Source organism: Vombatus ursinus, unplaced genomic scaffold (assembly GCF_900497805.2).
Source record: "Vombatus ursinus unplaced genomic scaffold, bare-nosed wombat genome assembly UNPS02014807.1, whole genome shotgun sequence".
NCBI classification, from domain to species: Eukaryota; Metazoa; Chordata; class Mammalia; order Diprotodontia; family Vombatidae; genus Vombatus; species Vombatus ursinus.
Window position 1 is genome coordinate 307,245 of NW_020954585.1, and position 9,265 is coordinate 316,509.

Here is a 9,265-nt window from a genome sequence, read left to right on the forward strand (position 1 = left end):
GAAAAAACCTGTTGAATTTTTAAGAGGCAAGTTAAGAGTTTATAAGTGATTATAATAAACTTAACAACTACTGTTGTTGAGTCATTTCAGTCATGAAATTCTCAATGTTTCAGTCATAAAGACTCTCCATGACCCCATTTGGGGTTTTCTTGGCAAAGATACTAGAGTGGTTTGCCATTTCCTTCTCCAGTTCATTTTATAGAGAAAGAACTGATGCAAACAGGATTCAGTGACTTGCCCAGGGTCACACAACCAGTAAGTGTCTGAGGTTAAACAACTATTGATATATAAACAAAAAGGGTTACCATACACTGAATTTAATGGAAGTGTTTCTTCTGAGAAAGGAAATCTCCTGGATCCAATCCCACACAGGACTCAGTTCATTACTAAGCCATTTTTTTTTAATCAGGAGCACCTTGAATTCTGTCTTGGGAGCAGCAATCACACAGGTCACCAGCCAACAAAGGCCACACATAACAATGGGTTGTTTGAAAGAGGACGAAAAGTCAAAGATAACTCTGAGACTGTGACTAGGAGGATGGTGTTGTCATCAGTAGAAATAAGAACTTTAGAATGATAAACAGATTGTGGGGTGGCGGTGGGGAAAAGGGGCTGAGAGATGATGAATTCTGTTTTAGACATATTGACCTTGAGGTGACATCAGGGCATCCAGGCAGCTGAAAATGCAGGAGCTTAGGAGAGGTCAGAGATGGAAATACAGATCTGGGAGTCATAAATATGTGGCTGATAATCAAAGACATTTGAAGACATTCCAATGAGAGAGTACTGAGAGAGAAGAAGGCTTAGGACAGACCCTTGGGGGAATGTCCATTTTTAAGGGGTGAAAGAGGAAGAGAAGCCAGTGAAAGAGACAGAAACAGCATGATCACACAAGTAGAAGGAAAACGTAGAGGGCACAGTGACACGGTTGGTTGTTGTCCTTAGTTCCTGTAGAGGACCAAAATGATGTCACTATGTTAGAGTCAAGTTACAGTGTGTCCAACTGTGGCTGATCAGACCAATAGGAGCTCAGAAGGCTCTACCACAGATTGGGCACAAATAGTCCACATGAACATTTGGCTGGCGATGTCTCTGAATTTGCGCATGTCACCTTTCTTCTGAGTTGCTGAAATCCTGCTTTGCTCATAGAGCACAGCACCTTCTTTGATGCAAGCACACCATCCTTTGCCAGCATTTTCCTTATCATGAAATTAATCCCAAAGTTCTTCAGAGAGACCTTAAGAGTGTCTTTGTATCGCTTCTTCTGGCCACCATGTGAGTGCCTTCCTTGTAAGAGTTCTCCGTAAAATAGTCTTTGAGGCAAGCGTAAATGACATAAGAGTCCAGTGAAGAAAAGAGTATTAAGAAAGCAGGAGTACATTAAGCTTAACAGTTAAAAATTTTTCACCATTATAATCAGCACATTCAGAATTATGCAATCTATTAAGCAATTTGTCAAATCATTAAGGAATCATTAAGAAAACTCTGGATAGAGTTCAAAGACACTTGCCAACACATCACCAGTAATCAACACTCTTTCTTAAGTACAGTGAAGTTTTTGATGATTATTTATAATTTCACTGTAGAAAACAGAATTGAGCCCAAGTTCAATGGTTGGGCTGCTATTACACCTGGCTATATTTTCAGAGTAGTTGGGAACAAAGTAAATTATTGGCAAGTTTCTTACTTTTTTCTCTTCTTATATTTCTGTATTTTTTTTTAACTTGGGAAAGGGAAAATCTGAGCAGAATTCACATGCCAAAGTATTACCACTTTGAAAATAGACAATGAATTACACACACACACACAGAGCATTTAGAGGATTAGGATTTTTCAGGTTTATAATCAATAAATTGATTAATATGTGTTCATTAAAATCATAGAATGTTAAAATTGGAATAAAGTTTAGAAATCATCTATTTCAACTTTCTCATTCTAAGATGAGTAAACTGAGGCCTGAGAGGCAGTATGGCATAGTAAATAAAGACTGGCCTTGGAGTCAGTCAACCTGGATTCACTTACATTTGACAAACAATAGTTGTGAGATCATGAGTAATCTACTTAACCTCTCAGTGCCCACAGGTTACTCCGTAAAACTATGTTAATGTTCATCTATATAGAGAGTTTCCACCTAGGAATTTCTGAAATCAGGGATTCCTGCAGAACGACTGAGGCCCAATGAATTTGTGATTTCTTCCCAACATCCATGAAGACTCCTGGGGAGTCTTCTCTTAAGGGAACTTGAATGAAGCCCTAGCTTCCTTACATCTCTGAACTCTCACTTTGGTTCCCTCAGTAGTATTTGGCCATTTGGTCACAGGGCGCTACTTCCACCCTCATCCCTCTATCCCTGTCACCATCCCAATATCAGTCAAGATGTCCTACTGTTCATATCTCTTCTTATTTTAACATATCAAACAAGGTAAAAGAAGAGATCCATTCCAAAGCAAAGCTTAGCTTATAGGTTAGGGATTTCCACCAGCGCCAACTGAGAAAGCAGTCTTATAAATTCATGAAGATACTATCTCAGGACCTAAAAATCAACCAATAATTGTAGGCACCATATTTTCTCTATGATACACCAAGGAGAGCTTTACAAATTCACACCAGGGACAGAACCTCAAGTCCCAATTCTAGCCTTATCCTCCTTGGAATGGATAATCTGTATGGGTGACCTGGGTTGCTTATCTTTCTGATGAAATTTGAAAGCTGATGAGCTTAAAGGTCACCTGGAACTTTTCAGAGGTGGTGAATTTGTATAACATTTCTGGGACTAAGGTTATCTATCTAGGATTTTGGATGCTCTATAAAACTGTATTTCTTATAATCTTGGTAATTAATTAAACTAACATTTATTGAGCGACCAAGTAATAGCAAGGCTATTACTAGTGCTATGCAGTAGTAGATGAAAAAAAATAACTAATCCTAGGCATGCAATGCTTCAATTTAGATGATTGCACCTTACATTATTTCTGTTAAATAATGAGCTCCCCCAACATTCAAAGTTGTAGAACTCGTCTTCATTATTTCTCTTTAAAGTTATTTATGCATATAGAATAACTCATGTCATATTTCTATTTTATTTTCTTTTCCCTCTGGCTAAAGTGCTGTTCATTTATCTTATATATTAGGTTACTTTTTATGGTGCTACTGCTATTATATATAGCCTTTAGTTTATTAGTTTGTGCTGTATATTAAATTATGTTCAAATAAGATTTGCAGGAGAAAAGAGTTTTTCAGCTTACTTTGGAATTTAGGTGACAATTTTGGCAAGTTGATTTTCAAGAAAGAAATTATGAATCTCTAAGGAAAGAGATCTCTATCCTCCTTCAAGTCTGAGATGACCAATAGAGGTCTGCTAGGATACATGCCAGAATGCAACAAATACTATTTCAGTTTAACCTAGCACTTTTTTCAGTGAAAAGAAAGTGTGTTAAGACCCCATGTTGTTCAATTTCATAAAATTTGCCTTGGTACTGTTAGTGCTGAGAAACCCTAACTGTCTAGAAAGGAGAAGGCTTCAGAGTAAGGAACCAGTACTGGCTGTGTGACCCTGGGCAAGTCACTTCATATCTAAGTTCCCCCTGGCAGCCCTCTATGGCCCTAAATTGCAGGGCTGCTACAGATATGCATTGGCAGAGGGAGTATCCTTATGCAGAGTTCCCCATATCAATGAAATTAGCCTCAAAAGAATGATTAGTGCTAATTGCTAGACAAAATCTGAGGTTCAAAGACCAGTAATAATGTGCTAAAGATGCTGCTGCAAGAAGCAGACAGATTCTGCCAGGTGACAGATTCTGCCAGATCTAGCTACTACCATCAAGGTCTGCTGGCTCCTGGGGCTCCGTGTACCAATCACTCTCAGCTCTAAGTGATTTAGTGTCCTCACACAGAGAAAAGTTCTGAAAGCATCTTTGTAGACATGGGGTAAATATTTACTCTATCCCATGACAAATTTGGAGATTCCTTCCACCTATCTTTCCCATGCCTTTTAATTTACTTAATATATAATAAAGTCTGAGGTTTATGGGGCCAGAGAATTGCTTAGTAATGCAACATAGTAACCTGGAATGGCAACACAACTTAAGACAGTGAACCTAGCCCCTCAAACCTTATCTCATTAATGGTTGAAAGTTACTTATTTGTTTCCCCTCTGTAAAATGGGCACATAGTGCTCTCCTTTCCAATGCTAAATCCTATGATTCTGTGACAGTAACCCCAACTTTTGACATTTGGAGCTAGAATATAAAATATATTTATTAAATGTAGCAAATGGAAAAAAGTTTAGGGATCTCAAATAGCATTATCAAGAGCTGCGCCTGAGTAACAAGAAGCTAGTTTGGTTTTTACTCTGCTTCAGGACAGTTATGCTCCCAGCATATCATAGATTCTCTGTGACTACCTGTTCATTTGTGGCAAATGTTCACTTACAACACATACCCCAGAGAGGCCTATGGACCCTTAGAAGAGGATCTAGTGATAGGGTAGGGTTGTTTGAGGCTGATAAAGCCACCTGGAAAAACCCCAAACAAACAGAACTATTCAAAAAGTGAATGTGAGGTTTCTCTTGGGAGTTGTATGTACAATGCTGAATTATGTATTTCCATAAATACTGTTTACAGCCAGTGACTACCTCATGTCAATAAAAAATGAATGAGCAACCTATCCCCTCAAATGGAAAAATAAGTAGGATAAGTGTTTACCAGCCTTATGCAGAACAAGCGAGGGAATAATCTCTCTGTGTGAAGAATCATCTGGTAGCTGAATATCCTGAAGTACACTGTTCATACTGCCTGTTTTCCAGGAGGTTTTGACAGCATTTGAATAAGTGATTAGAGCAACTTCTTAATTTATAAAAATCACATAATGTCTGAAAAATAGAGCAGGCAAAAAAAGACACTAAAATGCAGAAAATATGTATTGAACTCTCTATTCCCTGATTATTCATAATATATTGTTAAATAGGGGTTTTTAAACATTCTTTTCCAATGTCCTTTGCCAAGCAGTAGCAGGTGTCATGCTTGACTCTCACCACTTGATGGCAGGAATCAAATAGACTTGACACTGGAAAGTAGGGTAACAGAATCACTGAATCTCGGCTAGAAGGGAATTAACAAATTGCTTGGTCCAACACCTCCATTTCAAAATGAGGGTGACTGTCCTCAGAGGCATCTCAAACTCCACGTGCCCAAAACAGAGCTCATTATCTTTTCTCCCAAATCTATTCCTCTTTTGAACTTCCTTGCTTCTGCTGAGGGTATAACCATCTTTCCAATCACCCAGGTTCAAAACTCCTCCTTCTTCCTTATCTCACGTATCCAATCAATTACCACATCTCAATGTTTCTACTTCTATAACATCTCTTGCATCCATCCCCTTCTCTCCACTCACATAGCTACCACCACAGGTCAAGGTCATCATCATTCTTCACCTGGACCTAAGAGCTTCCTAACTGGTTTCCCTCTCTCAAGTTTCTCCCCACTCCAATCCATATCACCACCAAAATCACCAAAGTGATCAATCACCTAAAGTGATTTTCCTAAAGTTCTTATTTGACCATACCACTTACAAATCCTTCTGTTTGCCATTTAAAATCCTTCACAACCTGGCCCCAACTTACCTTTCCAGCCTTATTAAACAGTATGTACGCCACAGCCCAACCAAACTGGCTTTCTTCCATACCTGCTGCTCCATTTCCTCTCCCTACATGGCAGGCAGTCCCTTGCCTCTATTCCTAAGATGCTTACCAGCCTTTAAGTTCTCTAGTTTTCTTTAAGGAACAACTCAAAAGCTATTTTCTAATGAAGTTTTTCCTGACCCTTATAGTTGTTAGTGCCTTTCCCGCAAAATTACATTGCATTTTTACATATGTGTATGTTTATATAGTCTCCTCTGGCTAGAGACTGTAAGCAGCTAGAGAGCAGGAACTGTTTCACTTTTGTCTTTGTATCGCCCTCATCTGGCACACTTAATAAGTGCGTGTTGATCGATTATGTGTTGGTGAAGATCAAAAAGCAAGTCATTAAACTGGCTAAAATTAGAATTTCAGGCTTCTGACTTCCCCGCCAATGAAGCTTTACACTGCACCACAAGTTGGCACTTGTTTCTCTATGATGCCCCCAGGGTGGGTCACCTTCATTCCTCTCCCTTTCCAGATTCCTTTTATGTGTTGTCTTCCCCCCCATTAAAATGGAAGCTCCTTGAAGGCAGGAACTGTCTTTCTTTTTGCTTGTATTTGTATGCCCAGAACTTGGCACAGTGCCAGGCATGTCTTAAGTACTTAATAAATGTTTGTTGACTTGCCTTGAGACATATTTTTCTGGGGGTAACTCTTGGCATAATGATTTTATTATTGCCAGAGATGAGTTGGGGTTCCAGTATTTTAAAAGCTCATGTGTAAACTAAAGAGGAAACAGAATGTGTAAAAGGGAACCAAACATAGGTGGAAAGAAGAAAAAATAACAATAACTCCCCCCTCAAAAAAACCCCACCAATAATAAATACAATTAAATAAAACAAGCATTTAACAAGTGCCTACTATGTGAAAAACAAAAGTGAACTTGCCCTCAAGGGGTTTATACTCTACTAAAACAGTTACTAAAATGATCAAAGCTTTGTTTCAAAAGTGACACACTTATAAGTTAGATTTTCTTACAGCAGGATTTCTAGGACTCTCCCCTTATCCTTGTCTACTTTTTACCACTTTCTGATGAACCTATTGCATCTCCTCTTACATTACTCTATGAATGCCTTGAGAACTCTGACAGCTGGATTGTTTTTGTATCAGCCTAGAGCTTTGCATTTTGTAGAAATTTATTTTTGCTAAATTGAATTAAATGTTATTTTCAAGGCTTTCACCTCATACAAAAAGCCCTGACCTAAAGATACTAGATTCTGTGGTTGGATGTCAAAATGTTAGGAAAAATTCAATACTCCAATTACTTTTGTTTAGTGTTGCACTAGGGTAGGTGAGATTAATGATTTGTATTTTAATCTGGACTAACACCTGAGACTAAGGTGTGGCTGGCTTCAACAACAACTTGGAATAATTTTATGTCTACTTATGAACCCAAGAACTCTATGATCATTTAAACAGCATTTAAGCTCTCTAGTTTTCTTTATCAATTCTATCTTTATCAATACACATTATGGAAATTTTTTCATGTAAATCATTAATAATTTAAAACCTCCTGAATTGGATTCTTTGTATAGTAATAAAAAGACTGATTACATTGCTTAAAATTTAACCATGTATAATTAACCACAAATGGAAGGCAGTATGTGACAGGTTAATAAAAGGCAAAAACAGCCAACTTGTAAATCTCCAACATTATGACTAAGTGGGCTGGTGTGTCATCTGTACAAATAAAGAAAATGTGATTTAAAGAAGTGGGAAGATGGATCTTTATCCATAATTCATTTATTGCAAAATGCATTTATGTATCTCTTCTATATCCAGGGGCCTGGTGGTTGTTGGTAAAGAAATTAATAAAATAAAAAAGCATTCCTAGAATGCGAAGTGGCAAGAAACGGAGGGTGGAATTTAGCAGATAGGTATAAAACATAAAGGGAAGCTGATCATATTTAGAATCATCAAGTTGTAAAATGCTAGTCTTAGAAGGGCCCTTAAACACCATTCATTTCAATACCCCAGTTCTACATATGATCAAACTGAGGACAAAAGTAGTGAAGTGACTTGTGCATGATCACGTAGCTGGTCGAACTGGAAAAGCACCAAATTATTTTTATCAAGAGACATGGGAAAATGTTATCTAAAGCTGACAAAATCATGGGGCAGCAATCAATGAGGTTTCATGGATGTTTTATCATATACAGCACTTTCCTTTGAAAAGTAATGTACAAGGGGCAGCTAGGTGGCACAGTGGATAGAGCACCGGCCCTGTAGTCAGGAGGACCTGAGTTCAAATCTGATCTCAGACCAAACACTTGACACTTACTAGCTGTGTGACCCTGGGCAAGTCACTTAACCCCAATTGCCTAAAAATTAAGAAAAGAAAAAAAAAAGAAAAGTAATGTATAAACCATGCTTTTTCTTTTTAAAAATTTTTTTGGGGGAAGGGAACCTGAATTAAGTGCCCAGGGTCACACAGTTAGTCAGTGTCTGAGGCTAGATTTGAACTCAGATCTTCCTGATTCCAGAGCTGGTGCTCTTGCCACTGTGCTACCTAGTTGACCCTAATCTGTGCTTTTTTTTTTTTTTAAGAGCTTTCCTTTGTGGCATTTTTAGTCCCTCAGGCCAGAGTCTAGTCCAGGGATGGGGAACCTTCGACCTCAAGGCCACATGTAGTCCTCTAGGTCCTCAAGTGTGGCCCTTTAACTAAATCCAAACTTCACAGAACAAGTCTCCTTAATAGAAGGATTTGTTCTGTAAAACTTGGACTCAGTCAAAAGGCTGCACCCACACTGGTGCCTCGAGGCTGCAGGTTCCCTACCTCAGGTCTAGTCACATATCTCAACAGACAATGGACTCATTAAACTCATAGGACACTTATTTAGAAACCAGAAAGTCCCTTAAGGGGAAGCAACTAGGTGGTGCAGTAGATAGTGTTCTGCTTGGAGTCTGGAAGACCTGAGTTCAAATTTGGCCTCAGATACTTACTAGCTATGTAACCCTAAACAAGCCACTCAACCTCTCTCTGCCTCAGTTGCCTCAGCTGTAAAATGGGGATAATAACTGCACCTACCTCACAGGGATACTGAAAGGATCAAATGAGATAATATTTGTAAAGTGCTTAGCACAGTGCCTGGCACACAGTAGGTGCTATATAAATGCTTATTTTCTTCCTTGTTTTAATTTACAAAGGGCATAAACCTGGTTAGCAAATTACTTGACCGGCAGTTACCATATTACAAACTATCATTCCCCAAAAGTTCATTTGTAAATCAGCTGTTCAAACTCAAAATGCATTTTATCATAGAAATAATGTTCCCATCTTGGTGCCTCCCGGTCAAGTCCTTTCTTTCCTTGAAGGACCAACTCAGTGTCCTTTCTATGTAACTTTCTTTGGCCCATTCCCCAGCTCCAGCGAAAGGTTCTGCTCCAGTTTCCCGCCTCCAGTTTTTTAGTGCTTTTTGCCTGGACCTTGACTTCTGTACTGGACACATTCTCACTTGGATCATGTTCTTTTTTGTACATCTTTACCCTTATGTGTTAGTTTCTTGAGAGCAGGGCACATTTACATCTATAAGATTCAATGAATTGGAGCTAAGAGGGGATTGGACCAATCCCCTCATTTTACAGATG